Raw genomic sequence first — 23,915 nt, 5'->3', positions numbered from 1 at the left:
CATCATTGGTACCAATATGGACCACAACTGCTGGCTGTACACATTGCCACCTAAGGGTTCTCTGCAGCTGTTCAGTGACATCCTTGATGCTGGCACCTTTAAATCTACGCCCCTACAGATCTTTCTGCTCATGAAATAGCCGTTCCCATCCATTCTATCTAGGCCTGTTATAATTTTATATACCTCAATTAAGCATATCTTTAACTTCTCTATCTCAAAGAAACATTCTATTCTACCCTATCTTTCCTCCTACTTAAAATTGTCCATCCCTGGTAAAATCCTCAGAAATCTTCTCTGTAATCTTTCTAATTGGATTACATCCTTCTTGACAAGGTGCTGCATAAAAGGCTGGTGCCTAAAGTAAAAGTGCAGTAAAATTGGAGGAAGTGTGTTAGCATGGATTGAAAACTGACTGTCACTTAGAAAGAAGTCTCACAACACCAGGTTAAAGTCCAACAGGTTTATTTGACAACAATTGCCACTAGCTTTTGGAACACTGCTCCTTCATCAGGTGAGTATGGAGTTCTGATCACAAACAGTGCATATAAAGGCACACACTCTGTTTACAGAATGCTGATTAGAATGCGAGTCTTTACAAGTAGTCAAGTCTTAAAAGTCCAGACAAATCGATTGGAGAAAGCATTAAGCATAGATTAAAGAGATGTGTATTGTCTCCAGACAGGACAGTAAGTGAGATGTTGCAAGCCCAGGCAAGTCATGGGGGTTACAAATAGTGTGACATGAATCCAAGATCCCGGTTGAGGCCGTCCTCGTGTGTGGAACTTGGCTATCAGTCTCTGCTCAGTGACTCTGCACTGTCATGTGCCGTGAAGGCTGCCTTGGAGAACATCTACCCAAAGATCAAGTTCCGCATACATGAGGACGGCCTTAACTGGGATCTTGGATTCATGTCACACTATTTGAACCCCTATGACTTGCCTGGGCTTGCAACATCTCACTTACTGTCCTGTCTGGAGACAATACACATCTCTTTAATCTATGCTTAATGCTATCTCCACTCACATTCTCTGCACCTTTAAGCCTTGACTGGCTGTAAAGACTCGCATTCTAATCAGTATTCTGTAAACTGAGTGTGCCTTTATATGCACTGTTTGTGATCAGAACTCCCCACTCACCTGACGAAGGAGCAGCACTCCAAAAGCTAGTGGCATTTGTTACCAAATAAACCTGTTGGACTTTAACCTGATGTTGTGAGACTTCTTACTGTGTTTACCCCAGTCCAAAGCCGGCATCTCCACATTATGTCACATAGAAAGCAGAGAGTTGGAATTAATGGGTCCTTTTCAGAGTGGAAAGATGCAACTAGTGGTGGAGTACCACAGCGGTCAGTTCTTGGCCCGCAATTGTTCACTATTTGCATTAATGACCCTGAGGAAGGAACAGAATAGAAGATTTCCAAATTTGCTGATGATACGATGATCAGTCAAAGCTGAGGATTGAATCTCAATCCTGAATTTATCAATATTTATATAATTAATCCTGCCCACTATAGTTCTGTCTTCAAGACTTAAGATGCAGTACTCAGATTGAAACAATTTTACATTGCTAATGTTAACTGAATATAGAAATGAACTAAAGCAGACATTATGCATGGAGAGTTATGTTATCCATGGATTAACTTAAACTGCAATTTATGTCTAAGATTTTAGAAGTGTGCCACGCTATAACAAACATTACAAGTAGAACAACAACATTACTCTACTTATTATACTTACTTACTATAACATTCAGCAAAATAATACGTTTATTGGTGTTTAAAATGTGAAGTTGGGTAAACACAGAGGCTGTATCCTGCCAAAACATTGGAGTTTAACATCCAGCTGTCATAGTTTGTGATGGAGAGAATCCCTAGTCTTTGTTTAGTATTCAGTGAATTTTTACATGGCAGGACAATGTTTCTTAATGAAACGCCAGATGGAACTACTGTTGAATTAAAATCCCACTCCATTTATTTTAAAGCATTAGTTGTTTTATATATGATCATTGTTTGTGATGTGAATCTTAACATGCTCCTCTAAATCTGTAAACTTAATTGAACATAAAGAAGTCGGAGAGATTCCATTTGCCTAGAAATGAAACTATACCTGTAGGATAAGCATTTCAAAGTCTTCCTTTATGAAAATGTAATTACACACCTACACATCAGGGTATTGTGATATATATTGGGCATAAATCCAGGAAAAGTTTGGTACATCATACTGTCTGATTTCAACAACATTGCAATTTATTTTTCATTTTATCTAGAGGTTTTTGTACGTCAGTGAACATGATGCACACCAACCGGACAAGCTGTGAACACAATTATTTGAATGGTGAATTCATTTGGGGGAATTGGAGTTTGTAGAAAGACAGGGAGAGGTTTCACAATTTATTCAGCACAGTCAAGAGTTGTGTCTCAATTTAGATGAAAGTTCCTGGTTGATCTGATGGTCTTTGGATTGTGTTGTGTGTGTAATCAATGACATTCTGTATCTGTGGGAATCTCACCACAGATGTAACTCTTGAGTGCCTGCTCATTCTGGCTATTGTTATTGTTTGGGCGCCGCACCTGCGCAAAGATATTTTGGCCTTGGAGGGAGTGCAGAGGAGGTTTACTAGGCTGATACCGGAGTTGAGGGGGTTGAGCTATGAGGAGAGGCTGAATAAACTAGGCTTGTACTCGTTGGAGTTTAGAAGAATGAGGGGAGATCTCATTGAGACGTATAAGATGAGGAATGGGATGGATAGGATAGAGGTGGAGAGACTCTTCCCGCTCAAAAAAGACAGTAGGACTAGGGGGCACAGCCTCAAGATAAAGGGGGGGCGTTTTAGAACGGAGTTGAGGAGGAACTTCTTCACTCAAAGGGTGGTGAATCTCTGGAATTCTCTACCCGTTGAAGTGGTGGAGGCTGCCTCGCTAAATATTTTCAAGAAGCGGGTTGATGGGTTTTTGATAAGAGAGGGGATTAAGGGTTATGGGGAGAGGGCCGGAAAGTGGAACTGAGCCACGACAAATCAGCCATGATCTTATTGAATGGCGGGGCAGGCTCGAAGGGCCAGATGGCCTACTCCTGCTCCTATTTCTTATGTTCTTATGTTCTTATGTTATCTCAAAAGAAGTTGGTATTGTTGACTCCTAGGCAAATAACCAATCATTCACCTGCCTTATAGGTTTATGAGCAGCAGATCAGGAAACCCTCACTGCATCTTGAAGAGGTTAGTGGCAAACAAATTTAAGGCAGCAGTGATTTTCACATTGACAGGCAACACATAGCCAACAGGTCTAGCAGGAAGCAGTTCTTCTGGAAGGCTGCAGATGTCTGCTTTTACTTGGCATGTTAATGTGAGCCTCAGGAAGCACTGGTCTTCAGAGAGTTCAAGGAAGCTGAGACCTGGATCCCCTGTTAAGTGGGTAGTGCCTCCTGCAACTTTGATCCCTCATTTATTGCCCTCTCCTTTCCCCTCCCTGCTGTCCATTTCTCTATTGTCCACCCCTCCACTGTCCACCACAGTTCCCACCACAGTGTGTCATTGTTGCTGCTGCTTGTCAGCCAGGAAGTGATTCATGCATTATACAATGAGGGTTGAGGAGGTCGGTTAATGCCATACAATGACTTAAAAAACCATGGAACCTCAATCCCAGCAGTTAAAGCAGGGCCTCACTCACTGCTGAACTTTACTCCTGAGCTCACAAAGTTTAAAGGTCAGTGGAAGGAGTCTCCAGAGTGGAAAAGTACATCTGTGGTACTCCCTGCTGAATTTGTCAGAGATACCAATGAAAACTGTCCTACCTTGTGGTTGGATTGAAATGTTAGACCCTATCCTATCACCAACCACTCCCACCTCCCTCATTCCCCCACACTCCATCCACCTATCCCTGCACTCGAAACCCTTGTGTGTGAGGGGCATTTAAAAAAAACACTACATATTCCTTCTTTGTGATTTTAGAATCAAGTTCATGATCCCAAGTGGTTTTCCCCTGATTGGGCCACATCTCTGCCCATCAGGAGGGTAGTAGTATGACTTATTTCACTGGGTGTACTAAAGAGTTACTCATTATAAACTTTGCTCCCACTAAATTTATTTAATTATTTTATTCATTTATGGGATTTGAGAGTCACTGGTTAAGCAAGCATTTATTGCCCACCCCTAGACGCCATTCAGAAGGTGATGGTGAGCTGCATCCTTGAACCACTGCAGTCCCTGAGGTGTCGGTACACCACAGTGCTGTAAGGAAGGGTGGTCCATGATTTTGATCCAGCGACTGTGAAGGAACGGCAATATAATTCCATGTCAGAATGGTGAGTGACTTGGAGGGGAACCTCCAGGTGGTGGTGTTCCCAGATATCTGTCAAACTTCTTCAGTGTTGTTGGGGCTGCATTCATCTTGGCAAATGGAAAGTTATGATGGAATATTCCATCATACTCCCATCTTGTGCCTTGTACATAGTAGACAAGCTTTGGGGAGTCAGGAGGTGAGATGCTCTTTGCAGGATTTCTAGCCACTGACCTACTCTTGTAGCTACAGTATTTATATGGTTAGTCCAGTTCAGTTTCTGGTCAATTGTAACCCCCAGAATGTTGATGGTGAGGAGTTCAGCAATGCTAATACCATTGAATGTCAAAGGAAATGGTTAGATTCTCTCTTGGAGATGGCCATTACTTGGCGCATTTGTCTTGGATATTGTCCAGGTCTTGTGCATTTGGATATAGACTGTTTCCGTATCTGTGGAGTCACAAATGACACCAAACATTGTGCAGTCAGCTGCGAACATCCCCATTTCTGATCTTATTATGGAGGGAAGGTTATTGACGAAGCAGCTGGAGATGGTTGAACCTAGGACACAATCTTCAGGGACTCCTGTGGTGATGTCCTGGAACTGAGATGATTGCCTTCCAACCACCGCAATCATCTTTCATTGTGCCAGGTATGATCCAACCAGTGAAGGATTTTACCCGTGACCCCCATTGACTGCGGTTTTCCATGGTTCCTTGATACCATACTTGGTCAAATGTTGCCTTGGTGTCATGGGCAGTCATTCTCACCTCACCTCTAGCATTGGTGACTTCATTTGGGGAGGGCATTGGTAGCCCTTAAACAAGGCCCCAACAAACATTATATGGATGAATAACGTCAATGTGGGCAAGTATGGACGTATTTGAATTTTGCTAGAAAGGATGTGCAATTTTGGAGCATCAGTCTCCTATTCACAATGCACCCAATAGTGTTTTATTATAAACATCTTTTTCTTTCTTTTATTTCTGCTTTTCAAAAAAAATCCAACCTCAAGATTTTGCCTCTGGAACTGTATTTAATAACTACAACTAGTTGTGAACTTAATTCGTTATAACCTGGAAAATATGGGGGTGATTCTCGCAAAAAAGTTCTAGGAGAATGCTGAATTCACAGGGAAACTGGTGTAAATCATGGTAGTTTTTTTCAGTGGGAGTTCACACTAGAATCTCACACACACTGTGCACTGCTGAGGTTACAACTGGGCATATCATTAAAAGCTCGGGGGGCAGGGCCTACTTGCACCAGAGTCTCACAGTTCCGGGCCGCTGTCTATGCGTAGTGGCCCCAAACTGTCAGCCTGCACTTTGCTGGTCAACTCGATCACCGGCCAGCCCAGGAACCCACAGTGCTGCCCCTCCCAACACACCCATGGTCCAATTGTGGCCCCTGCAAGCATTCCCGAGACAACCCCAACCTTGCCCACCATTCTGGAGCACTCCGATCTCCAGCCACCATCCCCCCCGCCCCTTCAGCAGTGACAATATGCTCCCCTCCCACCCCCCTGCCCCCACGGGAGGCAAATCACCCCAGCAGATCACCCCTCCCCTCTTTCGGCCTGCTCCAATCGCTGGCCTCCCTCCAGCTCTGATCACTCTGTTAACGTTTTTGTCTTTTTATTCTGCAGGTGGAGGTCCACCTTGTTGTCAAACGAGGGGCATGCACACGGTGGGTCGTGCGTGGGCTGCTCTTGGAGGTTCCGGGAGTGGCCTCGTACTTCGTGTCGGTGTGTGTGCTTGATCCTGGACTGGTAGACGGGCGCCGCAACAGCTCAGTGACTAGCACTGCTAGCTGTGCAGATACATGGATTTGGGCCTGTGTCTGTGGGAGTTTGCGCATTCTCCCTGTGGTTGCGTGGGTTTCCTCCGGGCGCTCCGGTTTCCTCCCACACCCCAAAGATGTGCTCTTAGGCTGATTGGTTTACCAAATTGACACTATTCTCCCCTGAATCTGGCTAAGTTAGGGGTTCCACTCGTAGCCACGCAGGGTAGAATAGGTGTAGGAGGATGCGGCGGCGCGGGCTCGTTGGGCCGAAGGGCCTGTTTCCCGTGCTGGGTTGTTCTTTGTTCTTTGTACTCCCAATGCAGAGTGGACACCCCCACCCCACACCCCCACAGATTGCCGGCTAGGCCCGATCGCTCCCAATGCAGAGTGGACACCCCCACCCCACACTCCCACAGATTGCCCACTAGGCCCAACTCCCAGCTGGTCCTGTCCTCTACGCCTCACTCCTTTGGCACTGCTCCATGCCCAGTGGGCAGTGCCAAGGTGCCCCTAGGCATGGGCACTTTGCCCCTTGGGCAATACCAGATGCCACAGGCTTGCACTGTCAGAGAGCCCATGCCTGGGGGCTTTACCCCCCCACTGCTTGACCCTTGGGGGTCTTCAGTTGTCTCCCCTTCACTCTAGCAGGGTCTCCTGCTACTTCCCCAAAAGTGGGGAGTTAGCCTGAACCCCCACTGGTGGGAGATGCTAGCAGGCCCAGAGAATTCAGTACCGGGCCCAATAATCACATTTAAATAATATTTAAAATAGATTAAAATGTCTTACCTGCTGTTCTTGCGAGTTTCCAGCGTGGCCCCAACTTGCACCGGATGTCCAGCACTGGGAGATGCACGCACGTCGGGAACACATGCGTGAATCCCACGAATCAGCCGCCGCGCGATTCTCGTGGCCCGCCACGCTAAAAGTTAGCACAGCGGGTTGGGAGAATCACTCCTATATATTTGTTAATAAAACTTCAGCCTGATCTGATTTTACCTGGATTAACATTGCCAATAAAATAGCAAGTAAACAGGTTTGGCGTGAGTACAATAAACATTTATGTGATAATAATACACAACATAATTTCCAGGTTTACATGTGCTTATTTAGTTCAAATGCAAGAACTACAAAAGAATGTTATTATCTCAATCTCTCTGTACACTAATCAGTGGGGTATGTAAACATTATTATCCTTCCCTTCAAAGCAGAAATATAACCATGAAAAGAAATACTTAACAAGGCTTAAAAATTGCAAGAAGAATATATTGCAATGGTGCAATGTGTATTTTCACATGGGTGGAAAGGTGGTTAATTTACTAATTGAAAATTGCTCCTTCCAGAGATGTATCAATATGTGATTCATTATTATATCACTGAAAAAACCCTTTGATCTCTGGCAGTCTATGAAAGTGAGAGGCTTTTCAACCAGAAAACAGCAAAAGGGAGACGACACTGCTAGGATATCAGGTCTGCCTGTGGCCAATGCAGAGGGATTATTCTGCTAAATTAAGTAAAAAGACCCACACAAGTGCAAGTAGTATCTTTTTTTTACTATTGTGTGAATATAATTGTACTGGTCATACCTCTTGGTCTGTATATTGTGGAAAAAAGCAGTTTACAATTCAAATCAAACTGTGCCTCATCTTGCTTGCTCAGTCTGCCTTCAGAGGGATTGAAAAATAATTATGTGCCAAAGAAAAAAAATTTATAATTCAGGGCTCAAGGGAATATTATTGTTACATCCCAGAAGTAGATGTACAGCGTGAGTCAACTCCCATGAACTAAAAGGGGGTGAAATTTAATTGGAATCCTAAACATGTCAATACTGCCCACCCAATATACAGGCGGCGAATGTGAAACAACCCATTTTGTATGCTTTTGCAGGTTGGGTGCTGCTCCAAAGAAGCTCAGACTATTTACAGCAGCAATTGATGCCTTTGAACATTGGGAGGTGTCTATAGCTAAGCCTAATTCACTTGTTTTAAATACGTGTGGTAACAGATTGATTATCATCATTGGTGTTGTCTGTCATACCTTGAAATAACAGAGACAGTGAGGTTAGGGGCTATTTTGACCTTCAAATCTAGTGTTTGTTTTCAGAACATGGATGGTTTTCTGAAGCACAAATTCACAGGATTATTGCAGCACAGCAGAGGCTATTTCACCCATCATCTGCATTGGTTCTTTGAATAAGCAATTCACCTACTGCCATTCTCCCACTTTCTCTCCACAACATTGCACATTCTTCCTTTTCAGATAATGGTCTAGTCACCTTTGAATTTCTCGACTGAACTTACTTCTACCACAGTCTCAGGTATTGCATTCTAAACTTTTGTTTCATTTGCAAATTACTTTAAATCTGTACCCTCTCTAGTATGTCCAGATGCCTCATTATATTGAATACCCCTATGAAATTTCCTCTCAACCGCCTCTTCTCCAAGGAGAATAGTCCCAAATTCTTCCATCTATAAATGAAGTTCCTCATCCCAGAAACCATTCTTGTGATTCTTTTTCCTGCACATTAATACCTTCACCCACTTTCAAAAATGTGGCATCCAGAACTGGACACAGTACTCCAGCTGTGTGTCTTGTAGAAGTTCAACAATTCTCCTTGCTCTTGTACTGTATGCCCCTATTAATAAAGCCTTGGGATACTATATGCTTTAATTGCCACTCTCTGAACTTTTCTTCCACTTTTAATAACTTACGTGTATATACACCCAAGTCCCTTTGCTCCTCCACCTCCTTGAGATTTTTAACCTTTATGTTGTATCTTCATGTTCTCCACATCAAAACAAATCATTTCATATTTTTCCAGACTGAACTTTTTCTGCCACTTACTTGCCCATGCTACCAAACTGTCTATGTCCTTCGTAATTTCTACACCACCCTCTTCACAGTTCGCAATCTAAGTTTCGTATTATCTGCAAATTTTGAAATTGTGCCTTGTACAGCAATGACTGGGTCATTAATCTATCTGAAGAAAAGTAAGAGTCCCAACACTGATCCCTGGGATGTTCCGCTACCAGCCTTCCTCCAGTCTGGAAAAAAATCCATTAATCACTACTCTCTGTTTCCTGTCTCTGAGCCAAGTTTGTACCATTGTTGCTATTGTCTCTTTTATTCCGTGCTCACAAGTCTGTTGTGCGGCACTGCATCAGTTGCCATTTGGAGGCCCATGTCCACCACATCAACAGCATTGACCTTATCATTCAAAAAATTGCCCCACCCTCTACTGTGTCTATGTTATTAATCTGCTTGTCTGATATCTAGACTTGGATGAGGTGCAATTTATTTGAGTTAAACGTTGAAAATATCAAAGCCATCACCTTTGGCACTCACCACAATCTCTGTACCTTTACCCATTTCCCTCTGCAACCATTATCTTCGTCTGCAACCAGCTGCTCACGGTCCTGTGTGACCCAAGCCAACTCAGACTCCCATATCCTCTTCATTACAAAAATACCTAATTCCAGCTTGATAACATTGCTTAATTTATACACCTGCCTCAGACTATTTACTGACAAAATTCACATCCATGCCTTTTTTACATTCAAACTCAAATGTTCTTTTGACTGGCCACCAGTAAGCTTCAGTCAATCAAAACCTCTGGTGTTCGTATCCTAACCTATTGCAAATCCTGTTCACCCATCATACCTGTGCTCACTGATTTATTTTGCCTCTCAATTTCTAAAACTTCCAATTTGAAATTCTCATCTTTGTGTTCAAACCCTTTACGGTCTCACCTTTCCCATATACTGCAAGCCTTGGAATTATCTGAGAACTTAGCATAATTCCAACTATGGTCTCATGAATCTCTCATTTCCTTTGTCCCACTGTTAATTGCCGTGTCATCAAAAATTTAAGTCATAAGCTCTGGAATTGTCTCGCTAAAACTCTCAACCTTTCTTTTCTCTTTTAAGACTCTCTTAAAAACCCACATCTTTGATCCAACTTTAGCCACCCTTCTCAATATTTCCTTCTTTGGCTCAGTATGAATTTTTATTTGCCTATGCCTCTGTGAAGCAACTTGAAACATGTTTCATGCTGCTTTATAGATTATATTTATTGTTACTTTGGATAAGTTGTTGCACTCAGGAATTCTGAGATTTTACCTAAATGTGGAATTCAAGTCCCTGTATAATTCCTTGCCCAGTAATGAACATTTCACATTTTTCAATTGGGTAAATCAAGAGCCTACAATATAGCTTCAGTTAAGCTATCCTGGGATGTCAGGTCTGCCATATGAGGAGAGATTAAGTCAGTTAGGATTATATTCATTGGAGTTTAGAAGAGTAAGAGGTGATCTCATAGAAACTTAGAGTAATAAGTTTTATAAGTTATAATTGGGTCAGACAGGATAGATTCAGAAAGAACGTTCTGAATGGTGGGGGAGTTCAGAACTAGTGGTCATAGTTTGATAAGAGGTAAACCTTTTCAAATTGAGGTGAAGAGAAATTTATTCATCCAGAGGGTGGTGAATGTGTGGAATTCACTACCACAAAAAGTAGTTGAGGCCAAACCATTGTATGATTTCAAGAGATTAGATATAACTCCTGGGGCTAAAGGGATCAAGGGAAATGGGGGAAGGGTTGGTCAGGATATTGAATTTGATGATCAGCCACGATCATAATGAATGGTGGAGCTGGCTCGAAGGGCCAAATGGCCTACTCCTGCTTTGAGTTTCCCTTTAGGGATGGAGAATTTTTTTGTATTTTTTGTATTTTGTATTTTTAAGTGAGGATGAACTGCTGAAATAAAACAGAGGTGTCCATTATTTGTCATCTGCACAAAATATCCCTCAGTCATTTTTTCACATGTCTACTGTAGAGTAAAGGATTAACACCAGAAACACCTGATACTGACATAACCACTGATGTAACTCTGATGATATGTCACATGAGACAAAAATCTGGTGTGGAGCAGAAGTATAACTTCGTGCAAAGTGCTGAAATGTACATAGATCTGTGAATAAACAAGAATGTATTTTACGAATAACAGTCTATGATCATGTTCTTAGGGCAACAGGCAGGCTGTAAAGAAATGCTTTCTAGACACCAAATCCAAGGCAAAATAGGTGGTGGCTTCTGTCAAAGTTTCATACACACCAACCATAGCATGGTGCAGAGCATAAAGACCCAGACAAACAAAAAACAGAAGACTGCAGACCACTAAGACTTAGAAATCCTTAGTAAAAGGGCAAGAGAAAAAAAAAGCTTACAGGCTCAGCTCAGAATATCAGCAGACACACTGGTTTGGGGTCCAGACACCAGTGAATACAGATCACAATCTAAAAGCCACATCTTTAAAGAAACAACAGATTTAGAGCTTAGGGTAAGCATGAAATTGACATTGCCATCTGGGAGTGGCAATCTGTACCTGCTCACAACAGGCCCAACACTGGGGAAATTGGAAGCAAGGATTCTCCTGATACGGACCAGGTTTGCACAAGAGGGATCAGATCAGTACTTTATAGAGTAGGAGCCATTAGCAGATGATATTGCAAGACAAGGCATCAATGAGGCTTTGTGCTCAGATGAAGAAGTCCTCCAGCATTCTATTCATTTTGCAGTGTTCAAGAAAATTTCATCATTGAGCAAATGAAATTTAGTAAGAAGAGGCAAAAAAAAACAGGTGAATGCTTAGACTCATTTATAAATGACCCATTCAGACTGGCAGAGATTGCAGCTATTTGATTTGCAGAGATTACTTCATATATGACCGTATACTGGTTAGGGTGTTGAACAAAGTGCTTTCAGACCTTTTACAGATGAGAGAAGATTTAACTCCCACAAAGACAGTACAAACAGTGTGATATACTGAGTTTAAGAAGCAAAACAGAACTGTTGTCCATGGGAAAAGTGGTGACTCTTGGATAGCAATGGGGAAAGCCATTCAACATGTGAGACAAAAAGAAGAGTGCAGTGAAGCAAAAGCCTGCAAAATTGGGAAAAGGCAAGACAAGGTAACACCATTTTGAGATACTATAAGTGTGGCAGGAAAACCCCACAGATGCAGGAAGATTCCCCAGCAGGAGCAGCTGTGGGCAGTTAGAGCATTTTAAAATAGTCTGCAGTTCCAAAATTCCTCTGGCTAATAGGGGAAAAAAAATAACAAAACCAAATCAAATCCAAAAAGTAGAACAGCCACAAGAAAAAAAACCTCCTTAAGAGCAATTATGGAAACAGAAAATAATTATTGGAGCATTAAATTAGACTTTGTCACTCCACTGAATTTAAGCTAGACAATGGCACACGTGTTTCAGTGTTATCTGATGAAGTTAAATGGGTTTAAAATATCTTATTACAGCCATTTTGCATCCATTTGCAAGGTCCAGGAGGGACAACACTAAAAGTAATGGGCCAGCACTTGACAAGATCAAGATGTAAGCATAAAGAAATTGTGGACACCTATAGATGATTAAGAACTAGGAGTCATCATTATTGAGCAGAAAAGTATGTTTGCATCTGAGGCTCATTTATAAGGTTGATGAAATTACTGATTGATGAAGTATTCAGAAATGAATTTCCATCCCTATTTTCAGGTTTAAGAAAACTGAATATTCCGTATATCTGAGGGCATATGTCCCTTTTCAGTGAGGAATATCCCTACTCACTCTTAGGCAAGACTGAACACATGTCAAGAGAATCATTTCTCTGGCAGCCATACTGACAAAGTAGTGTTCTGGAATGGTCATAGTACCAATGTCTCGTGGTTCAATTATAAACTGTGTGGACTTGACTCAATTAAACAAGTCAGTAGAGAACAAGTTCCACTCAATTGCATCAGTGGATGAAAGTAAGACAAATTAGCAAAAAGCATCCTCTTCACAAAATTAGATGTGAACAATGGTTTTTGGCAGTTGCCTTTGGACTAAGAGTCCTGATTATTAACTAATTCATCACCTTGCTTGGTCATTTTTGTTTTAACAGGTTACCATCAGAATGACTTCTGCACTTTAGATATTCCAAAGAATGATATTTCGGACCCTGGAAGGAATAATATTCCGTCTGGATGACACTCTTGTTGTACATGGCTCATTGAGGGAAGAACACAACTGCTAAGTGACAGCAGTCCTCAAAATCCCACAAGAAATAGATTTAACATTAAACAACAAATGTGAATTTGCAAAACCTATGATACAAATCTGAGGTCACGTTGTGCAAGCTCACATTGTGCAAACTTTGAAAACTGCAGCTGGGCCACAGAAAACCAAGGTCAGTAGAAAGTTCCCACAGTCTAAAAATATCACAAAATTGCAAAAATTCTTTGGAAAGGTCAATTAAAAAGGCAAATTCCTACCAAACTCAGCAATATTCAGTGGGCTATTAAACCAACTGTTGAGACAAGGTCAACAGTAGTGCTGAAGTGTGGACTAACAAAATTATTTTATCAAGATCCAAAATCTCTGAATTTCACTAGAAATTCTAACACATTACTATCCAGGGTTGCCAACAATTATAGCAATGAACACATCAGCTACAAAGTGCTGTTTCAAGTTCAGAAAGATGGACAAAGAATGCTAGTTTATCATGCCTCAAGGCCTCTCATGGACACAAGAGTTATGCAGCCAATGAGAAAGAAGCAACAGTAGCTACAAATCGTACGAGAACTTCTCTAATTATGTCATGGGATTAAGGTCTAAAATTGAAATAGACAGTAAATCTTTGGCTACTCTTAACCTAAAGAAAGTTGCAAAAATGCTGCCTAGAGTTCTTGAGACTTATGAGATACTGCATACATTCAAGGAAAGTACCACATGACAGTGTTTGCATTATCCAGTGGAAGGAATCAAGCTTGAAGATTTAAATTTTATTGAAGAAGTGGAAGCATATACTTTATTCAATACCAGCCACTGAAAAGAGATTATAAGAAACTAAGCAAACAGAACAGCAGGTTGACAAATGCATCAACATAAAAATATATAGCTAGAATAGATGGGGGAGAGTCTACTTCTAACAACCCATTGCATCATCAATACTTTGAACAAAGAAAACATCTCACAATCATTGATGATTTCTTATTTTAATGACAGACTATTAATTCCTAAAACACTTAAATTGACATTCTCAAGAAAATCCATCAAGGTCAGTTGCGAATATCAAAATGCTGAGCAAGAATGCAGCAGTCAGTCTGGTGATCAGGGATCAGTCACTTTGTTGAAGAGTTAATTATCAATTGCCTTTCATGTGCAGTGAATAACCAATGGCAGAGCAAACCACTAGCACTTTCCATGTTTCCTTCCAGGCCATAGCAATGCCTGGAAATGCCTTATTTGAGTTTAAAGGCAAAGTTTCCATCATCATCATTGACTAAGTCTCCAGATATTTTGGACTGCATCACATTAAAGCGGAAGCAGTCATTACGTTACTAAGTCAAACCTTTATGACACATGGTGTCCCGATGTTGCGATGTCAGACAACAGAGCTCAGTTTGTTAATGAGCTGTTCAACAACCTTGCCCAGCAATATGGTTTTACACACATGACTGGTTCACCCAGATATCCTCAGAAAAGGGGAATCAGAAAGTGGAGTTTGTACAATCAAGAATTGATTAAAAAAAAGCAGAGATATTAACTTGGCCCTACTGAACCACAGAACCTCATCACTGAAAAAAACAGGTATTCACAAATTATTGATTGGAAGGCAGCTGCGAACGCAACTTCCAGCTCTACAAAAAACACTGCAACCTAACATTCACATCAGACAATCATGGGCAAGTTAGGAAGTGTGAGGAGCAGCAAAGAGAAAGTAAAACTCATAATTTCAACTTCACACACTGAGCATGAGACTGCTAAAGCCCAGGAAAAGAGTGTTGATTTGAGATCTACAGAAAGAAGACATAGTAATCAATATAGCTCCATAATCGAGATCTTACAAAATTGACATGGTTCAGGGAAATATCAGAAGGAACCAAACAGCCTTTATATTGTTGGAAGGAAACCAATGGAACCTTAAAAATGCTATTTAGATCTGGATGGAGAGGAAGAATAAGAAATATATGGATAAATAGAAACTCTGCAACCATCCAGGTGAAAGACACTCCTATTGTCCAATGTGGGAGTGCAGTTTGTCCTCAACCTCAAAATGGAATCAGGAGCAGATCTGGGAGATTGTCAAGCCATCACAGAGACTAACCCTGTAAAATCTGAGACTTTGGAGGTAGAAGTAACAGTATGTAGATAGTTAGGATAAAACTTGGGGTAAATGTAGAGAATTAACATCAGGAGCATCTAATACTGATGTAACTACCAATGTACTGTGAGACATGAGTCTTGTCTCACATGACTAAGAGACAGAGCTGGTGGGAAGCAGAAGTATAAACTTGTGTAGAATATTGATACACATACACAGATTTGAAAATAAATAAGTATGGTTATTACAAATAACAGTCTATGATAGCATTCTTAGGGTAACAGGCAAACCCTAAAGAAATCTTATCTAGACCTCCAACCCAAGTCAAAACATTCACTGATCTAAAATATATGTACATCCATAATTTTAGTCATCTGCATCCATGATAGGCGGCATGGTGACACAATAGTTAGCATTGCCACTTCACAGTGCCAGGGACCCGGGTTCAATTCTGGCCTTGGATGACTGTCTGTGTGGAGTTTGCACGTTTTTTCCACGTCTGTGGGTGTTTACCCCAAGTGCACCGCTTTCCTCCCATAGACTAAACTTGTGCAGGTTACGTTGCTAGGATGTGCTACATTGCTCCTTGATGTCAGGGAGATTAGAACGGTAAATACATGGGGTTGAAGGGATAGGGTCCCACTGGGATTGTTGTCGGTGCAGGCTCAATGGGCTGAATGGCCTCCTTCTACAATGTAGGCATTCTATGATGCATCGTTATCCAATTTTCTGTTTTTTTATCTTACATTTCACAGCAGAATAAAGTTTTTAATTTTTTTTGTATCTCTATGGATCCTGTTTGTTGATTCTCTCCTTGTGTTGATGGATTGGCAATCTCAAATCACCTCTAACTCACTGGATGATTGCTATTACTGAATTTCCCACTAGGTCGTTTATGTAGTTTTTTTGTTCTATCATCTCCAGCTTCAGGTCCATTCTTTGGCTGCCAGACTCAAACCTTCCTGGCATCACACTTTGCTGTTTTGGCTTTCCACCTTTAAACTTCACCATTGCCTTCTGATTACAGCTGTGTTTACAGCTAACATCAGGCATGTGCATTCAGCTTTGGTACTCCCTTACATTAACGCGAACACTGGAGTGGCCAGGACTAAAAACGGCATCACTAAATAATCACAGCAGTATTTTCTTTTTTGCACAATCCAAGTTTTGCGCAGAACTGTTTAAATTTGTATCTAACTGCGAACTGAGATTCATGGTACTGTAGTTAGCAGCACTCATACACAAAGAAAGCTAATAGTCTTAGCAGAATTGCCTGGCTAGCTATCTTCTTATTAAATAAACTTTGTTAAAGCTAATGTCCATCATACTTGCATAAACTCATTCAGGATTCCAATGTTGAGAAATGAAGTCACTAATGAATAGATTCTACTGCGTTGAAATAAACTTTTGGGGATTCAATTACTGCAGGAATTGAAAAAGGGTTTCATAACTGTTATCAAATGTTCAACAAATGAGTTTTAAAGTTTGCCAATCATTTTTTGCAATCTATGCATAGGCTGTGCTGAGATTCAGGCATTGTTTGTTTACTGGGTAGCACTTCAATCCACTAAGCCATCATCTGAGCACTATCATTAGGCCTGAAAAGATCAGTGCTAAAGGGAATAAGAAGGAACTATTCACAGATGCTCATGAGTATACTGGCAGACTGATCACAAAAGAATGATGGTTGTTGGCATTCCATGCATGTGTGCCAAAAAACGCATGCCCAGAGCGACCATCTTGCATTGGCAGGAGTTACAGTGGCTTGGTCACATGTTTCACTGTTTATTGGCTCCTGAATACAATATTGTCATCACTGCCTTGATATTGGATTGAAGTCCCAATTCTGGTTGTAAACACCAAAGCAATGATAGCTCTGAAAAAAAAAGTTGTAACTAGAAGCCGAGGGTAGGATCTTGTTGCAGTGTTGGGGACTTTACTGCTGGGTGGAGATCTGGAAAGAGATCCATGCCCTCTCTTTCCCAGAAGGCCTACTGAACCATAAGCCAATCAGGCAGTGCAAGGCCAATGGTGGGCCTTTCCCTGGAATCAAGCCTTTAGGAACAGAAATCTTACCTATTAAGAGTTGTCGACTGATAGCTCTTGTGCTCAGCAGCACTGCTTGGGAGGCTGTCAATGTTGCCAAAAGGACAGGCACAAAAGTCTCAAGATTGAAGAATGATCCAGGCCACAGATATGTAATGGGGGGAGGGGGTGAACTTTGTTGGGTGGGGCTCATTGGGAAAGGGGTGATCAGCAGTTCTTGGGTCTCCCCCTTCCTGATGTCCAGTTTCTCAATCAGGCACTGCAGAAGGTGACAAGCTGACCGCACAATTTCAGCTGCCATAAACGCCACATGGCAACAGGCCCATCTACGGCTGGGTCAATGCCAGCAGTGGTGGGATGAGGCTCTTAAGTGGTCATTAAGGAATTGTTGGTGAGACAGAGAAGTCTACCATAGACCTTCGCTACCAGAGCTTAATTCTGGTAGAGGTGGGAAGGTATCATGGTTCAGGTAAGATACCATCACACCTAATTAAACACCCTTCTCACCTCCAGGCTTGCCATTAGAGGGAGTTGAAAACTTCACCTCTCGAGTTGGTGACTATATGCTCAATGCATTATTGCTTCAGTATTAGTATTGGGGAATCATTAAATATTCACATTGTGAACGGGTGTCCTCCATCTCCTGTTGCTTTCTAGCCCCTGGCTTCACCATTAACAGTTTCTCTCCTGATAGTGATTCTTTCTACCAGGTATTGTATGGTCTAAAAAGAGCCCTTACATGCTATGGCTGTGCTTCACTGGCCCTGGCATCTCTACTCGCTATTTCCTAGCTCCATCAGAACAACTAATGATGAAAAAAAATCTGCAGGCTGTGCACAGGTTTTTCTTAAATAGATACTTGTATTTCAAATCTTAAATCCATCAGTTCCTGACAAATCTGTGAAAACCCGAGTTCATTGAGCCATTGCATTTATGCAAATTTTTAAGAATGAGAATTTTACCAGAAGTGGTATCTGCTATGCTGACGTTGTTTTGATTGGTGCTGATTGTTTCTTCTGTTCCTTGTTCTTCTACTTTTGCTTTTTTTCATAGAAAAGCATTTCCATGATGCAGTGAACTCATTACTTGGATGGGTTACAAAATACATCTTTGGATCTAATTTGGTGTTAGATCCAAGGTAGATTGAGTGTTAAAACTTCTGAAATAAGGTCAAGGTTTAAATTATAGGTTAAAAGTCTGGGTTTAGTATAAGGAGATGGGATTACAGCTCTGGTGTTGCAAGTAACCATTGAGCTGGTGGCTGAGGATTTAAAGATTTTGTTAGCATTGTCTTGACATCAATGTCTTAGTATCTTAATGTATAGGTCGATTTAAAATAACTTGGATTAGATTAAATTGGATTGTAAAGATATGCTTAAAGTTCTGGTCAACAAAAACACATTAATACCAATTAATAATTAGGATTAGTAGTTAATTTAGGACAATTATTAGGAAATTTTCAAGCGATCCCTAAAGTAAAACCCTGTCTGAAAGCTTTGTATTTTTTTCTGTGACAGCCTATTTAAAAAGTGTCTGTTGCCTTTTTCACTGATCTGAGTAATGCACACTCTTACCTGGATTAAATAGGGCCTGCAGTGATTGGAATCTCCTCTGCATGACACCGAGTAAATAGGCAGTAAGCCTCACCTTAAGCCCCTCAGCTCTACAGATCAGCCTATAGTAACCGATACTCCTGTGACTGTTACAGAATCTTATTGTGTTACCTTTTAGAATTACCCTCTTCTTCCTGTTTGCATCATGGAATGTCAGTGAAACCCGCCCTGCTGTTTAAAACTTCTTTTTATGAAAAGCTGCCTGAAGAAAGCATTTGATTTCAATAATGCAATAGTGTTCATTGTAGAACTGACTTTCCAGTTAAACATATTGTCAAACCGTGACTGTGTTAACTGCTGCCTAGGTTTCTGCAATATATCCTAAGCCCGAACAGTTTAGTCTTGTGACCTTGTGCTCTTTTATATTATTATCTTGATTAACTCTGTCAGCAACTACTTCCTTACCTGTGCCCCATTCCACAATAAAGCTATATAACAGATGTTTATAATGACCATTGTAAGCATTTTTATCTCTAGATAAAAAATGCAAATTGGGTTTAATATTAGATTAATGCAAATGAGAGATTTGAAATGCTATGACCTCTGCAAATTTCCAGAAAAAAAGAGTGATCCCATCATCGGTTATCAAATGCAGTTATCAAATAAGTTTCTCAGCAATTCACTATAATTTTAACAAAGCTATCATAGGTCAAAATCCTAAGATATTACAATACTGTCGTATTTATGTGGTAACCGATGGTAATAAGAAAAGCTGCATAGATGTCTCAATGTGGTACAAATTTCAAGCTCCATTAACAGGGAATAGTATAGCTGTAACAATGATGCAGAGAGGTTTTGTTTTTTAACAGCACTAAATGTTTTACAATATAAACCCAGAGATAAGGCCAATAATGACTTTTAAGTTAAAGCAGACTGAAATTATTAGGATTTTATGACCTCGTTCATCCCAAAACCGTAAAATCCCCCCCAAGTTCAATGAACCTTCCCATAGTCTGCCCCTTGCCTGCTCCTATTCCTGTGGCGGGCAGTTGTGGGGGGCAGGGGGAGGGGTGAATTCTGGCCATTATCCTGAATAAAATTGCAGACACTTCATTCCAGAGTCAGATTGGCCTCTGATTCTAGCGTATATATAGTGTATTTTTTTATAAAGTTGGTTTGGAATAGTTGATTCGTAGTGGATTTCTACACTGTTTCAGCATTGTGACCAAAAGGATGCTGTGATTGTCAGTAACAGAAGCATGTAGAAGAGTCCGATGTTGTTGAATTGGGAATTTGGTTGTGTTCACTTGTATTGTAGTCAGACAAACTGATCACAGACAACCTGTTTGGAAAGGGCATGTGTTGGTTGCATCTTCCGTTTTGCTCAGCTACTTGCCATAAAATTGGTGGTAAGGACTGTGCTCTCAAGATGGTGAAATTGTTCTTAGTACAATAGACCACAACAAATCACGACATAAGCTCTGTTGAGTATTGCAGGATTTCTCTAGCATAGTTCAGGCAGCAGAAATGTTTCTAAAGAACCCCAGTTATTTGCTCAATGACACTGTGTCACAGATTGTCTCTTGTTATATGCATGCTGTTCACATGTGCTTGGTTGCACGCTTGCATCATAAGCCTATTGGCCAGCAGATAGCTCTTGTCATGCAACACCCACCCTCTGATTATACATGGTGTCCTTGCTGCTGATAGTAGAATCGACTGATGCAGATTAAAGACATCATAACAGTTGCCAGGATATTAGGCATTCACCAACAGAATATGCTGAGCATGACCACACATCAACTGCATACACCAGGAGAAGAACTTTTTTGGTTGCAGAATATCTCTGCACTTTTATGGGACACCCATAAGCATATGTGCAGTCAATTGGATCTGGCACAATTGGTGACCTATTACTCTTGCAAAGGCATTCACTTGCTTCATCTGCTTCTCTCTGACCAGATCCCCAGTCCTGGCACACAAACTGTTGTGACCTCTCTTATACAACTGTAGAAGGCAAACTTTGAGGTGTTAGAGATGTCACTACTTAAACCTGAAAAGATCCCAATGCAAAGAAGTTAAAGACCAAGGTCACCATCATAACCATCGACAATGCCATCTGCACTGTGCTCTGAGACTGCAAAATGCGCATGGAATATTTAGCACATCCTTTGATAAATGGAGATGTTGTATACACTATCCGTCACTGAGATTAACGTAAGAAAATTGCTGATTGAACATTTTGCTTAGAACCCTCCTTCCCCCACAACTGAAACCCTTCCACCCTCCTTCATCCTTGAGCAGTTCCTCCTCTTCTGGATTTATGGGTGGCACAGTGGCACAGTGGTTAGCACTGCTGCCTCACAGCACCAAGGACCCGGGTTCAATTCCGGCCTCAGATCACTGTATGTGTGGAGTTTGCACATTCTTCCCATCTCTGCATGGGTTTCCTCCCACAGTCCAAAGATGCGCAGGGTTAGGTTGATCGGCCATGGTAAATTGCCCCTTAGTGTCAAGGGCACTAGCTAGAATAAATGCACGGGGTTATGGGATAAGACCTGGGTGGATTGTGGTCGGTACAGAATCGATGGGCCAAATGGCCTCCTTCTGCACTGTAGGATTCTATGATTCTATGATTACTCCTGCTTTATTTCCCAGTTGTGATACAGGAGGCCAAGAGGATTGGTAGCTATAATGATCTGAGCCAAACTCTTGACATGAGAACCAAGGCCTTCAGCATGTACAACCCCGCACCCTTCATCAGCTTTAAAAATCACTAGGAAACTCACAGCAGTTCTGTAAATTCAGCTCCAGGTAGTAGAAATCAACTGATAAATAATCTGAAGTTTATTTGATAATCCCTTTAGTGGCACTTTACTGCTGTTGAATACAAGTTCACTTGCGCATGTTAAAGAGTGGACATCAGCTCGAGTGTTAAGGTTCAAAATGGCATTTCTGGCATCAAAGCAGCGTTACTCATTGACTGAAGTCACAATCTGCCCACTCTGCATATATCCAACACTCACACCCTCATTAAAATGGCATCCAGCACAATCCACACTGGAAGTGATCATGCACATTTCAGAAAACATTTTACACTTGGAACAGCATCTGTAACATATTTAAATACCAGTGGACATGCTGTTTGTCCACTTGGAAATTACATTAAGTGGACTTTGGGCATCCATGAGGCAACCAAAATCCCTATCTCCCCACCATTCCTCTCTGCTTAGATGTTAACTGTTGGCTGTCGGTTTTTCTGCAAAGGAATGGGTGACTACCATTTAAAAACATAATTTTGCACCTATATAGTGCCATTTTCTATGTCGTGTTATTAGCTCTGTGCTGTCAACGTAAGTGGTGGGTGACATCCAAGCAAATGTCATTTGTGATGGTAGGCGCTGCATAATATTGTATGTGTATGTTTGGAGCTCCTGGTAATATTATACCTGGTAATCTCATCATCAAGCATACCTTTCTTTTCTCTTGTTCGATGATGCACCTGTTTTTTCTGGCAGTGTTCCTTGGCTGATAGGGGTCTCTGAATTTCATCCTTTCCAGTATAAAGGTGAGAATAAATCTGTCTTCCCACTGATACAATTGTGGTAATGAAGCAGACATTTCGGAAGTATTTTTGGCTTCACAAATGCCTTAAATTTGGAACTGAACCCAATAACAATTGAGGGGGGAGGGGGCTGAACTGGATTACACAGGTGAATACATTTCTTAAACCACAAGGATGGCTGATGTCAAAAATAGAAATACCACCTTATAGCTGTTTTTGGAGTCAAAAATATTACTGGGCCAGAGGAAACCTAATTCTGTTATACATTTTGCCAGTCAGGGATCAGTTGATAATACTTTTATGAGTCAAAAAGTTGTGGGTTCAAGTTCCACTCCAGGACTTAAGCACAAAAATCAAGCTTACGTTCCACTGCAGTACTGAGACTATGCAACACTATTGTGAATGCCATCTTTCAGTGAGAAGGTCCCTTTTAGTCTGTCAGATGGACATAAAAGATCCCGTGACACTATTTAGAAAAGGAACAGGGGAGTTATCTGCAGTGTTCTGGACAATATTTATCCCTAAATCAGCATCACTACAACAGATTACTTGGTCATCATCACATTACTGTTTGTGGGAGTTTGCTGTGCATAAATTGGCAGCTGTGTTTCCTACTTTACAATAGTGACCACACTTCCAAAGTACTTCATTGGCTGTGATGCACTTTGGGATGTTCTGTGGTGGTAAGAGGAACTATACAAATGCAATTCTTTCTTAAACCTGGCCTGGGAGTGCTTGATTCTGATGTTGATTAACATTCCCTAGGATTGACAGCTTATGCTGTGATAAGTGCACAATTTGATTGCTGATACTTTCTATAACAGTCCTTGCACATGTCCCATAAGTTATGATAGTTCCATGCAAATTATTTTGGTAGAACTTTTAGACTGTTGAATAGTAACCGTTAAAAGTTTTCCTTATATGGACCTTATGCTTTTGCAGCCATGACCTCTATAAATCAATATTTGAATAACATTACACTTACCGGTAAGTATTTTGGCTTCAAAATGCTATGGTAATGAGTTGAAAAGGAAACCACCTCATATATCAACATTATATCAGTTAAGCATGCAGTGTTTTCTGTCAGTTCTTTAAAAGCCTCGTTAGATGAGTTAATTTTCATAAGCAGGCCAATCTATTTTTCAGCAGCTTTCTATAGCTTTTATGGTTTCTAAGATTTTGTGATCTATTTCCTTTCTCAGCTAAAAGAAAAAGAACACTAAGGCACCAGAACTTAGTTTGTACAATAAAGGACAAACAAATAAACAGATTTGGGGCTACAAGTTTTGGAAACTGTTTGAGTTTGACCATAGAAAGAAGTTAATTATTCAATATATCTGATGCAAAACCTGTTGTATGTAATTTACTATTATAGTAATCATTACTGCCATTTACAGACTATAAGATGAAAAACAACCAGCTTGAAACTTCCTGAAAAACTGAGTTATATTCAGGGTGAATCTGTATACTACATTTTTCATGGTATTGATGTTGTTTATTCAGGCCCATGACATTAGAAAGTACTTCATTATAGCACACACTAGACTTGACAACTCCGT

Source organism: Carcharhinus amblyrhynchos, chromosome 17, assembly GCF_965287045.1.
Source record: "Carcharhinus amblyrhynchos chromosome 17, sCarAmb.v2.hapA, whole genome shotgun sequence".
In the NCBI taxonomy this organism is placed as follows: domain Eukaryota; kingdom Metazoa; phylum Chordata; class Chondrichthyes; order Carcharhiniformes; family Carcharhinidae; genus Carcharhinus; species Carcharhinus amblyrhynchos.
The sequence above is the reverse complement of the archived record's forward strand: the minus strand, read 5'-3'. Positions refer to the sequence as shown.